Below are 24515 nucleotides of genomic sequence, written 5' to 3' on the forward strand. Positions count from 1 at the left end.
TTCACCGTGTACAGATTGCTTTCAACGAGTTTACATGGAGACGAACGACATAATTTGCACGAATTAGAACGCCTTTAAAATTACAATATTGCAGCGATTTAATTCAGTCCACCCATTAGAAAATATCAACAGCTAAATGCAGTTGTTTGTGAGCATTTTGTTTTTTTCATACAGAGAGCGCTGCATTCAGCAGTGTGTTAGACATGAGCTCCGAGATGTCCGACTTAGAATTATACATGACTGCACGTCTTTTAAAGGCATTTAAATAAAAACACTCCAGCGATTCAACACAATAAATATAGAAGAATATTTTAAAGACCTGCATTGGGTGAAAATGACGTTTTTCATAGGCTTAACTAACTAACATGAGTTGCACGGCTGCATTTATGTGTCTGTTAACAAAGACATCATTTGCACGTCTTTTAAAGGTATTTTAATACAAACACTCCAGCGATTCAACACAATAATAGTTCAGTCATATAATAAAAAGTTTAAATGCTTGCTTATTTCTGCTTTTCGGCTCAACCGCACGGCAACGCGACGCGGCTTTGAAGCAGGCGCTCATCACTTATTCCAGTATGGCAAGCCGTTTTAACCTAAAATACACATATTAATCCACTATGGTGTTCTGGGCTGGCCCTTTTACCCGAAGGCTGCCCGGTTTGCTTCTCCAAGCCAACATTTAAAGTTTGTCATCGAACTTTAGCTTCTAGTTATTATTAAAATTCTTCTGAGACTAAAATTCTATACGCTACTCCTCCTAGAGCTTTAAGGCTACAAGCCCCAAACTTGGCAGAGACCTGGGCCCTTGTCCCGAAAGTGTTGCTATATCTATTTGGACTGATCAGATTTACAGTTGATTTATTATTAATTTTTTTACATTAAAAATTCCTAAAATTTCGCCCTCTAATGGAGCAATACCTCTCCACTGAATGGAACTCTCCACTGAATGGAAATATGTCCCATAGATTTGAATGGGCTGAGAAAAAAAGCGCCCTCTAAAGGAGTAATTCCTCTCTACTCAACAGGAGATCGCTGAGCTCTGACCAACTTCCACTTTGACTTCGATGGAAAATGCAAATAAATAACGCCTTTAAAATTAAAATATTCCAGCGATTTAATTGTAAATACCCATTAGAACACATCAAGACCTGAATTCAGCTATTTGAGCTAATTTATTCAAAACTCTAAGCATTCCTTCATCGTGTACAGCTTCAGCACGTACTCTCTCTGTATATCTGCTCACAAACGACCTAATTTGCACGAATTAGAACGCCTTTAAAATTAAAACATTACAGCGATTTAACTCTAAATACCCATTACAACACATCAACAGCTAAATCAGTTTGTGATCTGTTTTATTTCAAAGTTGAAGTACTGTCTTCAGCAAATGTGTTATACAGACGAGCTTCATGGCTCGGAGCTAACTTACCCGACTGAGAATTATACATGACTGAACGTCTTTTAAAAGCATTTAAATAAAAACACTCCAGCGACTGTACACTATAAATATAGAAGAATATTTTAAAAGAGCTACATTGGGTGTAAATGAGCTATTTCAAACGTTTTACTAACGAACATGAGATGTATGGCTGCATTATCAGTCTGTCAACAAATACATCATTTGCACGTCTTTTAAAGGCATTTAAATAAAAACACTCCAGCGATTGCACACAATAAATATAGAAGAATATTTTAAAGAGCCGCATTGAATGCAAATGACCTGTTTCAAAGGTTTTTAACGAACATGAGATGTAAGGCTGCATTATCAGTCTGTCAACAAAGAATTCATTTGCACGTCTTTTAAAGGTAATCAAATAAAAACATTCCAGCGATTGCACACAATAAATATAGAAGAATATTTTAAAGAGCTGCATTGAGTGCAAATGAGCTGTTTGCACTGCTCAGTTCTTCGTCTGCATCATCAAAGACATCATTTGCACGTCTTTTAAAGGTATTTAAATACAAAAACTGCAGCGATTTAACACAATAATAGTATAGTAATATATTACAAAGGTTAAATGCTTGCTTATTTCTGCTTTTCGGCTCAACCGCACTGCAACGCGACGCGGCTTTGAAGCAGGCGCTCATCACATATTCTAGTATGGCAAGCCGTTTTAACCTAAAATCCACACACGATCCTCTATGGCAAGCTGTTTTAGCCTAAAATATACTAAGCATTTCTAGTCGTACTGCCATTTTTACTAGCAACAATTCAATTACAGAGCTCTAAGTGTTCTGGGCTGGCCCTTTTGCCCGAAGGCTGCCCAATTTGGCTCTCCAAGCCAACATTTAAAGTTTGTCATCGAACTTTAGCTTCTAGTTATTATTATTATGTTGGCTTGGAGAAGCCAACATATTGTTATGCTATTTAAACTTATTATTATTATTAAACTTCTTCTGAGACTAAAATTCTATACGCTACTCCTCCTAGAGCTTTAAGGCTACAAGCCCCAAACTCGGCAGAGCCCTGGGCCCTGACCCCGAGATTGTTGCTATATCTTTTTAGACTGATCAGACTTACAGTTGATTTATTATTAATTTTTTTACATTAAAAATTCCTAAAATTTCGCCCTCTAATGGAGCAATATTCCAGTATGGCAAGCCGTTTTAACCTAAAATCCACACATGATCCTCTATGGCAAGCTGTTTTAGCCTAAAATATACTAAGCATTTCTTGTCGTACTGCCATTTTTACTAGCAACAATTCAATTTAGAGAGCTCTAAGTGTTCTGGGCTGGCCCTTTTGCCCCAAGGCTGCCCAGTTTGGCTCTCCAAGCCAACATTTAAAGTTTGTCATCGAACTTTAGCTTCTAGTTATTATTAAAATTCTTCTGAGACTAAAATTCTATACGCTACTCCTCCTAGAGCTTTAAGGCTACAAGCCCCAAACTCGGCGGAGCCCTGGGCCCTGGTCACCAAAGTGTTGCTATATCTTTTTGGAATGATCAGACTTACAGTTGATTTAATATTAATTTTTTTACATGAAAAATTTCTATGGGATTTCAATGGGCTGAGAAAAAATGCGCCATCTAAAGGCGCAATACCTCTCCACTGAAGAGGCGGGATTCAAACCTCTTACTTACAGTCACTCTGAAATCGGTGGAAATACAAATAAATACCGCCTTAAAAATTCAAATATTAAAGCGATTTAACTCTAAATACCCATTAGAACATATCAACAGCTAAATTCAGTGGTTTGTGAGTAGTTCTTGTAAGAGAAAAGCTCGCACCCTTCAGCGCTTATACAAGCCGTCAGCACTAGGCTTCTCTCTCTCGACATGTGCTCACAAACAACATAAATTGCACGAATTAGAACGCCTTTAAAGTAAATATATTTCAGCGATTTGTTTGTAAATACCCATTAGAACACATCAACAAATCATGCCTTTTGAGATCTGTTTTATTTCAAAGTTAAAGCACTGTCTTCAGCAAATGTGTTATACAGACGAGCTTTCACGGATCGGAGCTAACCTGACTGAGAATTATACATGACTGCACGTCTTTTAAAAGCATTTAAATAAAAACACTCCAGCGATCCAACACAATCAATATACAAGAATATTTTAAAGAACTACATTAGCTGCAAATGAGCTGTTCAATAGGTTTCACTAGATGTTACCGAGCTGAGACTTACTTTCACTTTGATTTCGGTGGAAAATGCATATAAATAACGCCTTTAAAATTACAATATTCCAGCCATTTAATAGTAAATACCCATTAGAAACACATCAAGACCTGAATTCAGCTGTTTGAGCGAATTTATTGAAACCCCTAAGCATTTCCTTCACCGCGCACAGATTGCTTTCAACGAGTTTACATGGATACGAACGACAAAATTTGCACAAATTTGACCGCCTTTAAAATTACAATAATGCAGCGATTTAATTCAGTCCACCCATTAGAAAATATCAACAGCTAAATGCGGTTGTTTGTGAGCATTTTGTTTTCATACAGAGAGCGCTGCATTCAGCAGTGTGTTAGACATGAGCTCCGAGATGTCCGACTGAGAATTATACATGACTGCACGTCTTTTAAAGGCATTTAAATAAAAACACTCCAGCGATTCAACACAATAAATATAGAAGAATATTTTAAAGACCTGCATTGGGTGCAAATGACGTTTTTCATAGGCTTAACTAACATCCCAGCAAACAGGGGACGTCCCCCGGACGTTGCGAACGTCCGTTTAGGTCCGCAGTACGTCCGCTTTATAACGTTCGCTGATGGACGTTCGGAGGACGTCCGGATTTGGTCCGATTTGTAACGTTCGCTGGCGGACTTTCTGAGGACGTCCGCATTTGGTCCTCGTTTTGACGTTCGCTGGCGGACTTTCTGAGGACGTCCGCATTTGGTCCTCGTTTTGACGTTCGCTGGTGGACTTTCTGAGGACGTCCGCATTTGGTCCTCGTTTTGACGTTCGCTGGCGGACTATCTGAGGACGTCCACATTTGGTTATAGTTTTGACGTTCGCTGGCGGACGTTCGGGGGACATCTATTTTTGCATTATATATATTTTTTTTTATTATATATTAAACAAAAAGGCATCTAAGCTTGCTCTATTATTTTTCTATTCTATCTGTTTTCTATTTATTATATAATTAGAAAAAGAAAAAAAAAACTGACAGACCGTCATATCAATTCCATATCATAAAAAAGCGTCTGCTAAATGGCTTAATTGTAAATGTAATAGATTTGAATTAATTGTATAATAAGTTAATGTTAAAATGTTATAACTCATTTCTGGAAAAAGAAAATAGGAGTGACTTCTGCAATTAAAGATGTCATCAAATCATGAGTCTGTTTTTAGCAGTTATGTCATTTAAACATCAAAAACATGATACCCTTCAATAATATAATTGAACACAAGCTACAATATTAAGCTCTATGCATTCCCCATGCATGAAGAATATAAGGTTGCTCTAAAAGTATGTTATAGAGTGATGAATGCAGCCAAGAAAACGAAGAATGGAAAAGAAAGTGGAAAATAACACAGGTAAGAAAAATACATGTATTCTATTTACATATTAAACTGTTGGTAAACCAATAAGAAAAGATATTTAGGAAAATTCTTCTTTTTGCATTTAAATGTGTAATACAATATAGCCATATTGTAGGAGATAGGCTACAAGCAAGTGTAGATCAAATGAGCGCGTGATTGAGTGACATCACTTTAGGGTTACGCGCATGTATCCATGGCAACGCTCAGCTGCTTAGTGAGTAGTGACAGTTAACGGTCCTCCCGGTCATTTATTCAGACACAGCCTTTTGTTTTCGCTTTTGTCGGTCGAAAAGGTATTTATACTTTTATATTTATAAACATTAGCTACCATAACCACTGTGTAATGCTGAAAAGTTAACATTTTAAAACGTTTGCTGAAGTTGTCCGTCGTGTACGGCTGCTGACAGTTAGCATGTGAACACTTTTTGAAGCTAACCTTAGCATGTGAAGGTGAAATGATTAAATGTACCTGATATTTACAGAAACTGAACTTAGGTATTTAATTTTCATGTGGTAAAAATACACACAGAGACGCCAATGCGGCAAAAGAAAAAAACATTTGGGACGGATAGCCTCATTCACTAAATTACTGACCGCCTGGTCTAAATCCAAATTCTCAACAGTCTTTGCAAATTATTTTTCAATAGACAAACTATAGTTATAGAAATAAAAAATCATAATACTACTGCATGTTTTAATTTTGTTGTTTTAGGATAGAAGATAACGGGAAGAATTGCCGTCGGACTAACCCCACAGCTGGCAACCACACCCACACACGGAAAGAGCACTGCAACTTTACAAATGTTCAATTAAAATAAACGTATTTTGCTCTATACAATGTGTTTGTTGTCTTTGATTAGCCTAAATGTAAAATAAAATGACATCCAGAGAATTTAAATTGAAAGTCCCCTAAACGTCCCGAATGGCCGTTGCACGTCCTGTGAACGTCCCCGTTAACGTCCGGAGGACGTCTTCGCGAACGTCCGCTAGACGTAACGGGGACCCTACACAATGACGTCCGGAGGACGTTCGCAGAGGCCATTTAGGGGACGTCCTGGGGACCTTTTTTTGTTAGCTGGGATGAGATGCACGGCTGCATTTATGTGTCTGTTAACAAAGACATCATTTGCACGTCTTTTAAAGGTATTTTAATACAAACACTCCGGCGATTCAACACAATAATAGTTCAGTCATATAATAAAAAGTTTAAATGCTTGCTTATTTCTGCTTTTCGGCTCAACCGCACGGCAACGCAACGCGGCTTTGAAGCAGGCATCACTTATTCCAGTATGGCAAGCCGTTTTAACCTAAAATACACATATTAATCCAATATGGTGTTCTGGGCTGGCCCTTTTGCCCGAAGCCTGCCCGGTTTGCTTCTCCAAGCCAACATTTAAAGCTTGTCATCGAACTTTAGCTTCTAGTTATGTTGGCTTGGAGAGCCAACATACTGTTATGCTATTTAAACTTATTATTATTATTATATTTTATTATTCTTATGACCTACAGAAATTTCTGACAGCTACTCCTCCGAGGCCTTTGAAGCCACAAGGCCCAAACTTGGCAGAGACCTGGGCCCTTGTCCCGAAAGAGTTGCTATATCTATTTGGACTGATCAGATGTACAGTTGATTTATTATTAATTTTTGAATATGACAAACTTCCCAATGAATTACATGGGCTGAGAAAAAATGCGCCCTCTAACAGTAATACCTCTCGACTGAAGAGGCGGGACTCAAACCTCTTACTTACAGTCACTCTGAAATCCGTGGAAATACAAATAAATATCGCCTTAAAAATGTCATTATTACAGCGATTTAACTCTAAATACCCATTAGAACACATCAACAAATCAGCCTTTTGTGATCTGTTTTATTTCAAAGTTAAAGCACTGTCTTCAGCAAATTTATACAGACGAGCTTTCATGGATCGGAGCTAACTTACCCGACTGAGAATTAAACATGACTGCACGTCTTTTAAAAGCATTTAAATAAAAACACTCCAGCGATCCAACACAATAAATATAAAAGAATATTTTAAAGAACTACATTAGCTGCAAATGAGCTGTTCAATAGGTTTCACTAACGAACATGTTACCGAGCTGTGACTTACTTTCACTTTGATTTCGGTGGAAAATGCATATAAATAACGCCTTTAAAATTACAATACTCCAGCCATTTAATTGTAAATACCCATTAGAACACATCAAGACCTGAATTCAGCTGTTTGAGCGAATTTATTGAAACCCCTAAGCATTTCCTTCACCGCGTACAGATTGCTTTCAAAGAGTTTACATGGAGACGAACGACATAATTTGCACGAATTAGAACGCCTTTAAAATTACAATATTGCAGCGATTTAATTCATTCCACCCATTAGAAAATATCAACAGCTAAATGCAGTTGTTTGTGAGCATTTTGTTTTCATACAGAGATCGCTGCGTACAGCAGTGTGTTAGACATGAGCTCCGAGATGTCCGACTGAGAATTATACATGACTGCACGTCTTTTAAAGGCATTTAAATAAAAACACTCCAGCGATTCAACACAATAAATATAGAAGAATATTTTAAAGACCTACATTGGGTGCAAATGACTTTTTTCATAGGCTTAACTAACTAACATGAGATGCACGGCTGCATTTATGTGTCTGTTAACAAAGACATCATTTGCACGTCTTTTAAAGGTATTTTAATACAAACACTCCAGCGATTCAACACAATAATAGTACAGTCATATAATAAAAAGGTTAAATGCTTGCTTATTGCAACCGCACGGCAACGCGACGCGGCTTTGAAGCAGGCGCTCATCACATATTCCAGTATGGCAAGCCGTTTTAACCTAAAATACACATTAATCCACTATGGCAAGCTGTTTTAGCCTAAAATATACTAAGCATTACTTATAGCATTTTTACTAGCAACAATTCAATTACAGAGCTCTAAGTGTTCTGGGCTGGCCCTTTTGCCCGAAGGCTGCCCAATTTGGCTCTCCAAGCCAACATTTAAAGTTTGTCATCGAACTTTAGCTTCTAGTTATTATTAAAATTCTTCTGAGACTAAAATTCTATACGCTACTCCTCCTAGAGCTTTAAGGCTACAAGCCCCAAACTCGGCGGAGCCCTGGGCCCTGGTCACCAAAGTGTTGCTATATCTTTTTGGAATGATCAGACTTACAGTTGATTTAATATTAATTTTTTTACATGAAAAATTTCTATAGGATTTCAATGGGCTGAGAAAAAATGCGCCATCTAGAGGCGCAATACCTCTCCACTGAAGAGGCGGGACTCAAACCTCTTACTTACAGTCACTCTGAATACGGTGGAAATACAAATAAATAGCGCTTTTTAAAATTTAAATATTACAGCGATTTAACTCTAAATACCCATTAGAACACATCAACAGCTAAATTCAGTGGTTTGAGAGCAGTTCTTGTAAAAGGAAAGCTTGCACCCTTCAGCGAGTATACAAGCCGTCAGCACGAACTCTCTCTGTATGTGCTCACAAACAACATAAATTGCACGAATTAGAACGCCTTTAAAATAAATATATTTCAGCGATTTGCTTGTAAATACCCATTAGAACACATCAACAAATCAGCCTTTTGTGATCTGTTTTATTTCAAAGTTAAAGCACTGTCTTCAGCAAATGTGTTATACAGACGAGCTTTCACGGATCGGAGCTAACCTGACTGGCATTATACATGACTGCACGTCTTTTAAAAGCATTTAAATAAAAACACTCCAGCGATCCAACACAATAAATATACAAGAATATTTTAAAGAACTACATTAGCTGCAAATGAGCTGTTCAATAGGTTTCACTAACGAACATGTTACCGAGATGACACTTACTTTCACTTTGATTTCGGTGGAAAATGCATATAAATAACGCCTTTAAAAATACAATATTCCAGCCATTTAATTGTAAATACCCATTACAAACACATCAAGACCTGAATTCAGCTGTTTGAGCGAATTTATTGAAACCCCTAAGCATTTCCTTCACCGCGTACAGATTGCTTTCAACGAGTTTACATGGATACGAACGACATAATTTGCACAAATTTGACCGCCTTTAAAATTACAATATTGCGGCGATTTAATTCAGTCCACCCATTAGAAAATATCAACAGCTAAATGCAGTTGTTTGTGACTATTTTTTTTTTCATACAGAAAGCGCTGCATTCAGCAGTGTGTTAGACATGAGCTCCGAGATGTCCGACTGAGAATTATACATGACTGCACGTCTTTTAAAGGCATTTAAATAAAAACACTCCAGCGATTCAACACAATAAATATAGAAGAATATTTTAAAGACCTGCATTGGGTGCAAATGACGTTTTTCATAGGCTTAACTAACATGAGATGCACGGCTGCATTTATGTGTCTGTTAACAAAGACATCATTTGCACGTCTTTAAAAGGTATTTTAATACAAACACTCCAGCGATTCAACACAATAATAGTTCAGTCATATAAAAAAAAGTTTAAATGCTTGCTTATTTCTGCTTTTCGGCTCAACCGCACGGCAACGCAACGCGGCTTTGAAGCAGGCGCTCATCACTTATTCCAGTATGGCAAGCCGTTTTAACCTAAAATACACATTAATCCACTATGGTGTTCTGGGCTGGCCCTTTTGCCCGAAGGCTGCCCGGTTTGCTTCTCCAAGCCAACATTTAAAGTTTGTCATCGAACTTTAGCTTCTAGTTATTATTCAACCTTCTTCTGAGACTAATTTTCTATACGCTACTCCTCCTAGAGCTTTAAGGCTACAAGCCCCAAACTCGGCAGAGCCCTGGGCCCTGGTCACCAAAGTGTTGCTATATCTTTTTGGAATGATCAGACTTACAGTTGATTTAATATTAATTTTTTTACATGAAAAATTTCTATAGGATTTCAATGGGCTGAGAAAAAATGCGCCATCTAGAGGCGCAATACCTCTCCACTGAAGAGGCAGGACTCAAGCCTCTTGCTTACAGTCACTCTGAAATCGGTGGAAATACAAATAAATACGGCTTTTTAAAATTTAAATATTACAGCGATTTAACTCTAAATACCCATTAGAACACATCAACAGCTTAATTCAGTGGTTTGTGAGCAGTTCTTGTAAAAGAAAAGCTTGCACCCTTCAGCGAGTACAAGCCGTCAGCACGAACTCTCTCTGTATGTGCTCATAAACAACATAACTTGCACGAATTAGAACGCCTTTAAAATTAACATATTTCAGCGATTTATTTGTAAATACCCATTAGAACACATCAACAAATCAGCCTTTTGTGATCTGTTTTATTTCAAAGTTAAGTTAGCTCCGAGCCGTGAAGCTCATCTGTATAACACACATTTGCTGAAGACTGCTTTAACGTTACCCGACTGAGAATTATACATGACTGCACGTCTTTTAAAAGCATTTAAATAAAAACACTCCAGCGATCCAACACAATAAATATACAAGAATATTTTAAAGAACAACATTAGCTGCAAATGAGCTATTCAATAGGTTTCACTAACTAACATGTTACCAAGCTGTGACCCACACTTTCACTTTGACTTCGGTGGAAAATGCATATATAACGCCTTTAAAATGACAATATTCCAGCCATTTAATTTTAAATACCCATTAGAACACATCAAGACCTGAATTCAGCTGTTTGAGCGAATTTATTCAAAACCCTAAGCATTTCCTTCACCGCGTACAGATTGCCTTCAACGATTATACATGGAGACGAACGACATAATTTGCACGAATTTGACCGCCTTTAAAATTACAATATTGCAGCGATTTAATTCAGTCCACCCATTAGAAAATATGAACAGCTAAATGCAGTTGTTTGTGAGTATTTTTTTTCCATACAGAGAGCGCTGTGTTCAGCAGTGTAGACATGAGCTCCGAGATGTCCGACTGACAATTATACATGACTGAACGTCTTTTAAAGGCATGTAAATACAAACACTCCAGCGATTGCACACAATAAATATAGAAGAATATTTTAAAGACCTGCATTGGGTGCAAATGACTTTTTTCATAGGCTTAACTAACTAACAGGAGATGCACGGCTCCATTTATGTGTCTGTTAACAAAGACATCATTTGCACGTCTTTTAAAGGTATTTAAATTCAAACACTCCAGCGATTAAACACAATAATAGTAGAGTAATATACTACACAGCTTAAATGCTTGCTTATTTCTGCTTTTAGGCTCAACCGCACAGCAAGGCGTCGTGGCTTTCAAGCACCCGCTGCACACTTGTTGTATGGCAAGCCGGATTAACCTAAAATACACATAAATCCTCTATGGCAAGCAGTTTTAGCCTAAAATATACTAAGCATTACTTATCATAATAGCATTTTTACTAGCAACAATTCAATCAGAGAGCTCTAAGTGTTCTGGGCTGGCCCTTTTACCCGAAGGCTGCCCGGTTTGCTTCTCCAAGCCAACATTTAAAGTTTGTCATCGAACTTTAGCTTCTAGTTATGTTGGCTTGGAGAGCCAACATACTGTTATGCTATTTAAACTTATTATTATTATTATTATTATATGTTATTATTCTTATGACCTAAGAAAATTTCTGACAGCTACTCCTCCAAGGCCTTTGAAGCCACAAGGCCCAAACTTGGCAGAGACCTGGGCCCTTGTCCCGAAAGAGTTGCTATATCTATTTGGACTGATCAGATGTACAGTTGATTTATTATTAATTTTTGAATATGACAAATTTCCCAATGAATTACATGGGCTGAGAAAAAATGCGCCCTCTAGCAGTAATACCTCTCGACTGAAGAGGCGGGACTCAAACCTCTTACTTACAGTCACTCTGAAATCGGTGGAAATACAAATAAATATCACCTTAAAAACTTAATTATTACAGCGATTTAACTCTAAATACCCATTACAACACATCAACAGCTAAATCAGTTTGTGATCTGTTTTATTTCAAAGTTGAAGCACTGTCTTCAGCAAATGTGTTACACAGACGAGCTTCACGGTTCGGAGCTAACTTACCCGACTAAGAATTATACATGACTGAACGTCTTTTAAAAGCATTTAAATAAAAACACTCCAGCGATTGTACACAATAAATATAGAAGAATATTTTAAAGAGCCGCATTGAATGCAAATGACCTGTTTCAAAGGTTTTTAATAACGAACATGAGATGTACGGCTGCATATCCGTCTGTGTCAACAAATGATTCATTTGCACGTCTTTTAAAGGTAATCAAATAAAAAAATTCCAGCGATTGCACACAATAAATATAGAAGAATATTTTAAAGAGCTGCATTGAGTGCAAATGAGCTGTTTCATAGATTTAACTAACATTGGATGCACTGCTCAGTTCTTCGTCTGCATCATCAAAGACATCATGTGCACGTCTTTTAAAGGTATTTAATTACAAACACTCCAGCGATTAAACACAATAAATATAGAATATTTTAAAGAGCTACATTGGGTGTAAATGAGCTATTTCAAACGTTTCACTAACGAACATCAGATGTATGGCTTTATTATAAGTCTGTCAACAAATACATCATTTGCACGTCTTTTAAAGTCATTTAAATAAAAACACTCCAGCGATTGCACACAATAAATATAGAAGAATATTTTAAAGACCTACATTGGGTGCAAATGACGTTTTTCATAGGCTTAACTAACTAACATGAGATGCACGGCTGCATTTATGTGTCTGTTAACAAAGACATCAAATTTGCACGTCTTTTAAAGGTATTTTAATACAAACACTCCAGCGATTCAACACAATAACAGTACAATCATATAATAAAAAGGTTAAATGCTTGCTTATTTCTGCTTTTCACCTCAACCGCACAGCAACGCATCGTGGCTTTGAAGCAGGCGCTGCACGAATCTTAAGATATGGCAAGCCGTTTTAACCTAAAATCCACACACAATCCTCTATGGCAAGCTGTTTTAGCCTAAAATATACTAAGCATTTCTTGTCGTACTGCCATTTTTGCTAGCAACAATTCCATTAGAGAGTTCTAAGTGTTCTGGGCTGGCCCTTTTGCCCCAAGGCTGCCCGGTTTGGCTCTCCAAGCCAACATTTAAAGTTTGTCATCGAACTTTAGCTTCTAGTTATTATTAAACTTCTTCTGAGACTAAAATTCTATACGCTACTCCTCCTAGAGCTTTAAGCCTACAAGCCCCAAACTCGGCGGAGCCCTGGGCCCTGGTCACGAAAGTGTTGCTATATCTTTTTGGAATGATCAGACTTACAGTTGATTTAATATTAATTTTTTTGCATGAAAAATTTATATAGGATTTCAATGGGCTGAGAAAAAATGCGCCATCTAGAGGCGCAATACCTCTCCACTGAAGAGGCGGGACTCAAACCTCTTACTTACAGTCACTCTGAAATCGGTGGAAATACAAATAAATACCGCTTTAAAAATTTAAATATTACAGCGATTTAACTCTAAATACCCATTAGAACATATCAACAGCTAAATTCAGTGGTTTGTGAGTATTTCTTGTAAAAGAAAAGCTCGCACCCGTCAGCGCTTATACAAGCCGTCGGCATGTACTCTCTCTGTATGTGCTCATAAACAACATAATTTGCACGAATTAGAACGCCTTTAAAATTAATATATTTCAGCGATTTATTTGTAAATACCCATTAGAACACATCAACAAATCAGCCTTTTGTGATCTGTTTTATTTCAAAGTTAAAGCACTGTCTTCAGCAAATGTGTTATACAGGCGAGCTTTCACGGATCGGAGCTAACTTACCCGACTGAGAATTATACATGACTGCACGTCTTTTAAAAGCATTTAAAGAAAAACACTCCAGCGATCCAACACAATCAATATACAAGAATATTTTAAAGAACTACATTAGCTGCAAATAAGCTGTTCAGTTTCACTAACGAACATGTTACCGAGCTGTAACTTACTTTCACTTTGAATTTGGTGGAAAATGCATATAAATAATGCCTTTAAAATTACAATATTCCAGCCATTTAATTGTAAATACCCATTAGAACACATCAAGACCTGAATTCAGCTGTTTGAGCGAATTTATTGAAACCCCTAAGCATTTCCTTCACCGCGTACAGATTGCTTTCAACGAGTATACATGGAGACGAACGACATAATTTGCACGAATTAGAACGCCTTTAAAATTACAATATTGCAGCGATTTAATTCAGTCCACCCATTAGAAAATATCAACAGCTAAATGCAGTTGTTTGTGAGCATTTTGTTTTCATACAGAGAGCGCTGCATTCAGCAGTGTGTTAGACATGAGCTCCGAGATGTCCGTCTGAGAATTATACATGACTGCACGTCTTTTAAAGGCATTTAAATACAAACACTCCAGCGATTGCACACAATAAATATAGAAGAATATTTTAAAGACCTACATTGGGTGCAAATGACGTTTTTCATAGGCTTAACTAACATGAGATGCACTGCTGCATTTATGTGTCTGTTAACAAAGACATCATTTGCACGTCTTTTAAAGGTATTTTAATACAAACACTCCAGCGATTCAACACAATAATAGTTCAGTCATATAATAAAAAGTTTAAATGCTTGCTTATTTCTGCTTTTCGGCTCAACCGCATGGCAACGCGACGCGGCTTTGAAGCAGGCGCTCATCACTTATTCCAGTATGGCAAGCCATTTTAACCTAAAATACACATATTAATCCACTATGGTGTTCTGGGCTGGCCCTTTTGCCCGAAGGCTGCCCAATTTGGCTCTCCAAGCCAACATTTAAAGTTTGTCATCAAACTTTAGCTTCTAGTTATTATTAAACTTCTTCTGAGACTAAAATTCTATACGCTACTCCTCCTAGAGCTTTAAGGCTACAAGCCCCAAACTCGGCGGAGCCCTGGGCCCTGGTCACGAAAGTGTTGCTATATCTTTTTGGAATGATCAGACTTACAGTTGATTTAATATTAATTTTTTTACATGAAAAATTTCTATAGGATTTCAATGGGCTGAGAAAAAATGCGCCATCTAGAGGCGCAATACCTCTAGACTGAAGAGGCGGGACTCAAACCTCTTACTTACAGTCACTCTGAAATCAGTGGAAATACAAATAAATACCGCTTTAAAAATTTAAATATTACAGCGATTTAACTCTAAAGACCCATTAGAACACATCAACAGCTAAATTCAGTGGTTTGTGAGTAGTTCTTGTAAAAGAAAAGCTCGCACCCTTCAGCGAGTATACATGCCGTCAGCACGAACTCTCTCTGTATGTGCTCATAAACAACATAATTTGCACGAATTAGAACGCCTTTAAAATTAATATATTTCAGCGATTTATTTGTAAATACCCATTAGAACACATCAACAAATCAGCCTTTTGTGATCTGTTTTATTTCAAAGTTAAAGCACTGTCTTCAGCAAATGTGTTATACAGACGAGCTTTCACGGATCGGAGCTAACTTACCCGACTGAGAATTAAACATGACTGCACGTCTTTTAAAGGCATTTAAATAAAAACACTCCAGCGATTCAACACAATAAATATAGAAGAATATTTTAAAGACCTGCATTGGGTGCAAATGACGTTTTTCATAGGCTTAACTAACTAACATGAGATGCACGGCTGCATTTATGTGTCTGTTAACAAAGACATCATTTGCACGTCTTTTAAAGGTATTTTAATACAAACACTCCAGCGATCCAACACAATAATAGTTCAGTCATATAATAAAAAGTTTAAATGCTTGCTTATTTCTGCTTTTCGGCTCAACCGCACGGCAACGCGACGCGGCTTTGAAGCAGGCGCTCATCACTTATTCCAGTATGGCAAGCCGTTTTAACCTAAAATACACATATTAATCCACTATGGTGTTCTGGGCTGGCCCTTTTGCCCGAAGGCTGCCCAATTTGGCTCTCCAAGCCAACATTTAAAGTTTGTCATCGAACTTTAGCTTCTAGTTATTATTATTCTTATGACCTACAGAAATTTCTGACAGCTACTCCTCCGAGGCCTTTGAAGCCACAAGGCCCAAACTTGGCAGAGACCTGGGCCCTTGTCCCGAAAGAGTTGCTATATCTATTTGGACTGATCAGATGTACAGTTGATTTATTATTAATTTTTGAATATGACAAATTTCCCAATTAATTACATGGGCTGAGAAAAAATGTGCCCTCTAACAGTAATACCTCTCGACTGAAGAGGCGGGACTCAAACCTCTTACTTACAGTCACTCTGAAATCCGTGGAAATACAAATAAATATCGCCTTAAAAATGTCATTATTACAGCGATTTAACTCTAAATACCCATTAGAACATATCAACAGCTAAATTCAGTGGTTTGTGAGTAGTTCTTGTAAAAGAAAAGCTCGCACCCTTCAGCGCTTTTACAAGCCGTCAGCACTAGGCTACTCTCTCTCTACATGTGCTCACAGACAACATAAATTGCACGAATTAGAACGCCTTTAAAATAAATATATTTCAGCGATTTGTTTGTAAATACCCATTAGAACACATCAACAAATCAGCCTTTTGTGATCTGTTTTATTTCAAAGTTAAAGCACTGTCTTCAGCAAATGTGTTATACAGACGAGCTTTCACGGCTCGGAGCTAACTTACCAGACTGAGAATTATGACTGCACGTCTTTTAAAAGCATTTAAATAAAAACATTCCAGCGATCCAACACAATAAATATAGAAGAATATTTTAAAGAGCTGCATTGGGTGCAAATGACGTTTTTCATAGGCTTAATTAACTAACATGAGATGCACGGCTGCATTTATGTGTCTGTTAACAAAGACATCATTTGCACGTCTTTTAAAGGTATTTTAATACAAACACTCCAGCGATTAAACACAATAATAGTACAGTCATATAATAAAAAGGTTAAATGATTGCTTATTTCTGCTTTTCGCCTCAACCGCACAGCAACACGTCGTGGTTTTGAAGCAGGCGCTGCACGAATCTTAAGATATGGCAAGCCGTTTTAACCTAAAATACACATATTAATCAACTATGGCAAGCTGTGTTAGCCTAAAATATACTAAGCATTACTTATCGTCATAGCATTTTTACTAGTAACAATTGAATTACAGAGCTCTAAGTGGTCTGGGCTGGCCCTTTTGCCCGAAGGCTGCCCAATTTGGCTCTCCAAGCCAACATTTAAAGTTTGTCATCGAACTTTAGCTTCTAGTTATTAAGTTGGCTTGAGAGAGCCAACTTACTGATATTCTATTTAAACTTATTAAGTTGGCTTGAGAGAGCCAACTTACTGATATTCTATTTAAACTTATTATTATTATGTTGGCTTGGAGAAGCCAACATATTGTTATGCTATTTAAACTTATTATTATGTTGGCTTGGAGAGCCAACATACTGTTATGCTATTTAAACTTATTATTATTATTATATTTTATTATTCTTATGACCTACAGAAATTTCTGACAGCTACTCCTCCGAGGCCTTTGAAGCCACAAGGCCCAAACTTGGCAGAGACCTGGGCCCTTGTCCCGAAAGAGTTGCTATATCTATTTGGACTGATCAGATGTACAGTTGATTTATTATTAATTTTTGAATATGACAAATTTCCCAATGAATTACATGGGCTGAGAAAAAATGCGCCCTCTAACAGTAATACCTCTCGACTGAAGAGGCGGGACTCAAACCTCTTACTTACAGTCACTCTGAAATCCGTGGAAATACAAATAAATATCGCCTTAAAAATGTCATTATTACAGCGATTTAACTCTAAATACCCATTAGAACATATCAACAGCTAAATTCAGTGGTTTGTGAGTAGTTCTTGTAAAAGAAAAGCTCGCACCCTTCAGCGCTTATACAAGCCGTCAGCACTAGGCTACTCTCTCTCTACATGTGCTCGCAAACAACATAAATTGCACGAATTAGAATGCCTTTAAAATAAATATATTTCAGCGATTTGTTTGTAAATACCCATTAGAACACATCAACAAATCAGCCTTTTGTGATCTGTTTTATTTCAAAGTTAAAGCACTGTCTTCAGCAAATGTGTTATACAGACGAGCTTTCACGGATCGGAGCTAACTTACCCGACTGAGAATTAGGCTATACATGACTGCACGTCTTTTAAAAGCATTTAAATAAAAACACTCCAGCGATCCAACACAATAAATATACAAGAATATTTTAAAGAACTACATTAGCTGCAAATTAGCTGTTCAATAGGTTTCACTAACGAACATGTTACCGAGCTGTGACTTACTTTCACTTTGAACTCGGTGGAAAATGCATATAAATAATGCCTTTAAAATTACAATATTCCAGCCATTTAATTGTAAATACCCATTAGAACACATCAAGACCTGAATTCAGCTGTTTGAGCAAATTTATTGAAAACCCTAAGTATTTCCTTCACCGCGTACAGATTGCTTTCAACGAGTATACATGGAGACGAACGACATAATTTGCACGAATTAGAACGCCTTTAAAATTACAATATTGCAGCGATTTAATTCAGTCCACCCATTAGAAAATATCAACAGCTAAATGCAGTTGTTTGTGAGCATTTTGTTTTCATACAGAGAGCGCTGCGTCCGACTGAGAATTATACATGACTGCACGTCTTTTAAAGGCATTTAAATAAAAACACTCCAGCGATTAAACACAATAAATATAGAAGAATATTTTAAAGAGCTACATTGGGTGCAAATGAGCTATTTCAAACGTTTCACTAACGAACATCAGATGTATGGCTTTATTATCAGTCTGTCAACAAATACATCATTTGCACGTCTTTTAAAGGCATTTAAATAAAAACACTCCAGCGATTGCACACAATAAATATAGAAGAATATTTTAAAGACCTACATTGGGTGCAAATGACGTTTTTCATAGGCTTAACTAACTAACATGAGATGCACGGCTGCATTTATGTGTCTGTTAACAAAGACATCATTTGCACGTCTTTTAAAGGTATTTTAATACAAACACTCCAGCGATTCAACACTATAATAGTACAATCATATAATAAAAAGGTTAAATGCTTGCTTATTTCTGCTTTTCGCCTCAACCGCACAGCAACACGTCGTGGCTTTGAAGCAGGCGCTGCACGAATCTTAAGATATGGCAAGCCGTTTTAACCTAAAATACACATATTAATCCACTATGGCAAGCTGTTTTAGCCTAAAATATACTAAGCATTACTTATAGCATTTTTACTAGCAACAATTCAATTACAGAGCTCTAAGTGTTCTGTTCTGGCCCTTTTGCCCGAAGGCTGCCCAATTTGGCTCTCCAAGCCAACATTTAAAGTTTGTCATCGAACTTTAGCTTCTAGTTATGTTGGCTTGGAGAGCCAACATACTGTTATGCTATTTAAACTTATTATTATTATTATTATTCTTATGACCTAAAGAAATTTCTGACAGCTACTCCTCCGAGGCCTTTGAAGCCACAAGGCCCAAACTTGGCAGAGACCTGGGCCCTTGTCCCGAAAGAGTTGCTATATCTATTTGGACTGATCAGATGTACATTTGATTTATTATTAATTTTTGAATATGACAAATTTCCCAATGAATTACATGGGCTGAGAAAAAATGCGCCCTCTAACAGTAATACCTCTCGACTGAAGAGGCGGGACTCAAACCTCTTACTTACAGTCACTCTGAAATCGGTGGAAATACAAATAAATACCGCCTTAAAAATTTAAATATTACAGCGATTTAACTCTAAAAACCCATTAGAACATATCAACAGCTAAATTCAGTGGTTTGTGAGTAGTTCTAGTAAAAGAAAAGCTCGCACCCTTCAGCGAGTATACAAGCCGTCAGCACGAACTCTCTCTGTATGTGCTCATAAACAACATAACTTGCACGAATTAGAACGCCTTTAAAATTAATATATTTCAGCGATTTATTTGTAAATACCCATTAGAACACATCAACAAATCAGCCTTTTGTGATCTGTTTTATTTAAAAGTTAAAGCACTGTCTTCAGCAAATGTGTTATACAGACGAGCTTTCAGGCTCGGAGCTAACTTAGCCGACTGAGAATTATACATACGACCATGTTACCGAGATGTGACTTACTTTCACTTTGAATTTGGTGGAAAATGCATATAAATAATGCCTTTAAAATTACAATATTCCAGCCATTTAATTGTAAATACCCATTAGAACACATCAAGACCTGAATTCAGCTGTTTGAGCGAATTTATTGAAAACCCTAAGCAATTCCTTCACCGCGTACAGATTGCTTTCAACGAGTATACATGGAGACGAACGACATAATTTGCACGAATTAGAACGCCTTTAAAATTACAATATTGCAGCGATTTAATTCAGTCCACCCATTAGAAAATATCAACAGCTAAATGCAGTTGTTTGTGAGCATTTTGTTTTTTCATACAGAGAGCGCTGCATTCAGCAGTGTGTTAGACATGAGCTCCGAGATGTCCGACTGAGAATTATACATGACTGCACGTCTTTTAAAGGTATTTAAATAAAAACACTCCAACGATTCAACACAATAAATATAGAAGAATATTTTAAAGACCTGCATTGGGTGCAAATGACGTTTTTCATAGGCTTAAATAACTAACATGAGATGCACGGCTGCATTTATGTGTCTGTTAACAAAGACATCATTTGCACGTCTTTTAAAGGTATTTTAATACAAACACTCCAGCGATCCAACACAATAATAGTTCAGTCATATAATAAAAAGTTTAAATGCTTGCTTATTTCTGCTTTTCGGCTCAACCACACGGCAACGCGACGCGGCTTTGAAGCAGGCGCTCATCACTTATTCCAGTATGGCAAGCCGTTTTAACCTAAAATACACATATTAATCCACTATGGTGTTCTGGGCTGGCCCTTTTGCCCGAAGGCTGCCCAATTTGGCTCTCCAAGCCAACATTTAAAGTTTGTCATCGAACTTTAGCTTCTAGTTATATTTTATTATTCTTATGACCTAAAGGAATTTCTGACAGCTACTCCTCCGAGGCCTTTGAAGCCACAAGGCCCAAACTTGGCAGAGACCTGGGCCCTTGTCCCGAAAGAGTTGCTATATCTATTTGGACTGATCAGATGTACAGTTGATTTATTATTAATTTTTGAATATGACAAATTTCCCAATGAATTACATGGGCTGAGAAAAAATGCGCCCTCTAACAGTAATACCTCTCGACTGAAGAGGCGGGACTCAAACCTCTTACTTACAGTCACTCTGAAAACGGTGGAAATACAAATAAATACCGCCTTAAAAATGTAAATATTACAGCGATTTAACTCTAAATACCCATTAGAACATATCAACAGCTAAATTCAGTGGTTTGTGAGTAGTTCTTGTAAAAGAAAAGATCGCACCCTTCAGCACTTATACAAGCCGTAAGCACTAGGCTTCTCTCTCTCTCGACATGTGCTCACAAACAACATAAATTGCACGAATTAGAACGCCTTTAAAATAAATATATTTCAGCGATTTGTTTGTAAATACCCATTAGAACACATCAACAAATCAGCCTTTTGTGATCTGTTTTATTTCAAAGTTAAAGCACTGTCTTCAGCAAATGTGTTATACAGACAAGCTTTCACGGATCGGAGCTAACCTGACTGAGAATTATACATGACTGCACGTCTTTTAAAAGCATTTAAATAAAAACACTCCAGCGATCCAACACAATAAATATACAAGAATATTTTAAAGAACTACATTAGCTGCAAATGAGCTGTTCAATAGGTTTCACTAACGAACATGTTACCGAGCTGAGACTTACTTTCACTTTGATTTCGGTGGAAAATGCATATAAATAACGCCTTTAAAATTACAATACTCCAGCCATTTAATTGTAAATACCCATTAGAAACACATCAAGACCTGAATTCAGCTGTTTGAGCGAATTTATTGAAACCCCTAAGCATTTCCTTCACCGCGTACAGATTGCTTTCAACGAGTTTACATGGAGACGAACGACATAATTTGCACAAATTTGACCGCCTTTAAAATTATAATATTGCAGCGATTTAATTCAGTCCACCCATTACAAAATATCAACAGCTAAATGCAGTTGTTTGTGACTATTTTTTTTTTCATACAGAAAGCGCTGCATTCAGCAGTGTGTTAGACATGATGAGCTCCGAGATGTCCGACTGAGAATTATAAATGACTGCACGTCTTTTAAAGGCATTTAAATAAAAACACTCCAGCGATTCAACACAATAAATATAGAAGAATATTTTAAAGACCTGCATTGGGTGAAAATGACGTTTTTCATAGGCTTAACTAACATGAGATGCACGGCTGCATTTATGTGTCTGTTAACAAAGACATCATTTGCACGTCTTTTAAAGGTATTTTAATACAAACACTCCAGCGATTCAACACAATAATAGTTCAGTCATATAATAAAAAGTTTAAATGCTTGCTTATTTCTGCTTTTCGGCTCAACCGCACGGCAACGCGACGCGGCTTTGAAGCAGGCGCTCATCACTTATTCCAGTATGGCAAGCCGTTTTAACCTAAAATACACATATTAATCCACTATGGTGTTCTGGGCTGGCCCTTTTACCCGAAGGCTGCCCGGTTTGCTTCTCCAAGCCAACATTTAAAGTTTGTCATCGAACTTTAGCTTCTAGTTATTATTAAGTTGGCTTGAGAGAGCCAACTTACTGATATTCTATTTAAACTTATTCTTATTCTTCTTCCTTGCCAAAAATTTTCTGACTGCTACTCCTCCTAGAGCTTTAACTCTACAAACTCCAAACTCAGCCCAGATCTTCATACTGGTCTAACTCGAGTTGCTATATCTTTTCTAACTGATCGGACTTACGGTTTCCTAAAATTGCTGATTAAAATTGGGAAAAATCTAATTGATTTACATTGACGGAATGTTCAAATGAGCCAAGACTTTTCAAACTCCAACTGTCAAAATTCAAATTTAAACTGCCAGAATACTTTGAGACTCAATCAGGCTTCCCTTCTATGTACTATTTCTAATCCATTCATACTCATTTAAACTCATCTGTCTGTCTGTCTGTCTGTCTGTCTATCTATAAATCTATCTATTAATCTGTCTATCTATAAATCTATCTATTAATCTGTCTATAAATCTGTCTATCTATTAATCTATCCATCTATTAATCTGTCTATCTATAAATCTGTCTATCTATGAATCTATCCATCTATTAATCTGTCTATCTATTAATCTATCCATCTATTAATCTGTCTATCTATAAATCTATATCTATTAATCTGTCTATCTATAAATCTATATCTATAAATCTGTCTATCTATAAATCTATCTATCTATTAATCTGTCTATCTATAAATCTATATCTATTAATCTGTCTATCTATAAATCTATATCTATAAATCTGTCTATCTATTAATCTATCCATCTATTAATCTGTCTATCTATAAATCTATATCTATTAATCTGTCTATCTATAAATCTATATCTATAAATCTGTCTATCTATTAATCTATCCATCTATTAATCTGTCTATCTATAAATCTATATCTATTAATCTGTCTATCTATAAATCTATATCTATAAATCTGTCTATCTATAAATCTATCTATCTATCTATCTATCTATCTATCTATCTATCTATCTATTAATCTGTTTATCTATAAATCTATTAATATGTCTATCTCTCCATCTAAATCATGCTAACAATATGCTAATCATGCTAAAATCATGCTAGTGACTTGCTAGTAATGCTAAAATCATGCTAGCGACTTGCTAGTAATGCTAAAATCATGCTAGCTACTTGCTAGTCATGCTAAAATCATGCTAGCGACTTGCTAGTCATGCTAAAATCATGCTAGCGACTTTGCTAGTCATGCTAAAATAATGCAAGCGACTTGCTAGTCATGCTAAAATCATGCTATCGACTTGCTAATCATGTTAAAATCATGCTAGCGACTTGCTAGTCTTGCTAAAATCATGTTAGCGACTTGCTAGTAATGCTAAAATCATGCTAGTGACTTGCTAGTAATGCTAAAATCATGCTAGCGACTTTGCTAGTCAGGCTAAAATCATGCTAGCGACTTGCTAGTCATGCTAAAATCATGCTAGCGACTTGCTAATCATGTTAAAATCATGCTAGCGACTTGCTAAAATCATGTTAGCGACTTGCTAGTCATGCTAAAATCATGCCAGCAACATGCTAGTAACCACCCTGGGTAACCTAGTAACCGCATAGCAACACCTTAGCAACCACCTCAGGTACCTTAGCAACCGCATAGCAGCACCTTAGCAACCACCCTGGGTACCTTAGCAACCACATAGCAACACCTTAGCAACCACCCCAGGTACCCTAGCAACCGCATAGCAACACCTTAGCAACCACCCCGAGTACCCTAGCAACCGCATAGCAACACCTTAGCAACCACATAGCAACACCTTAGCAACCACCCCGGGTACCTTAGCAACCACATAGCAACACCTTAGCAACCACCCCGTGTACCTTAGCAACCGCATAGCAACACCTTAGCAACCACCCCGGGTACCTTAGCAACCGAATAGCAACACCCTAGCAACCACCCCAGCCACCACAGAGCTATCTATCTATCTATCTATCTATCTATCT

At 37.0% G+C, this 24515-nt stretch overlaps 1 long non-coding RNA gene across 1 annotated transcript in view; it reads left to right on the forward strand.

Annotated features, from left to right (window-relative positions):
• LOC141330972 (uncharacterized) overlaps positions 1–24515 on the forward strand; it is an 80687-nt gene that overhangs the window by 36334 nt on the left and 19838 nt on the right. The window lies entirely within an intron of this gene.

The sequence above is a fragment of the Garra rufa genome, chromosome 3, assembly GCF_049309525.1.
Source record: "Garra rufa chromosome 3, GarRuf1.0, whole genome shotgun sequence".
NCBI classification, from domain to species: Eukaryota; Metazoa; Chordata; class Actinopteri; order Cypriniformes; family Cyprinidae; genus Garra; species Garra rufa.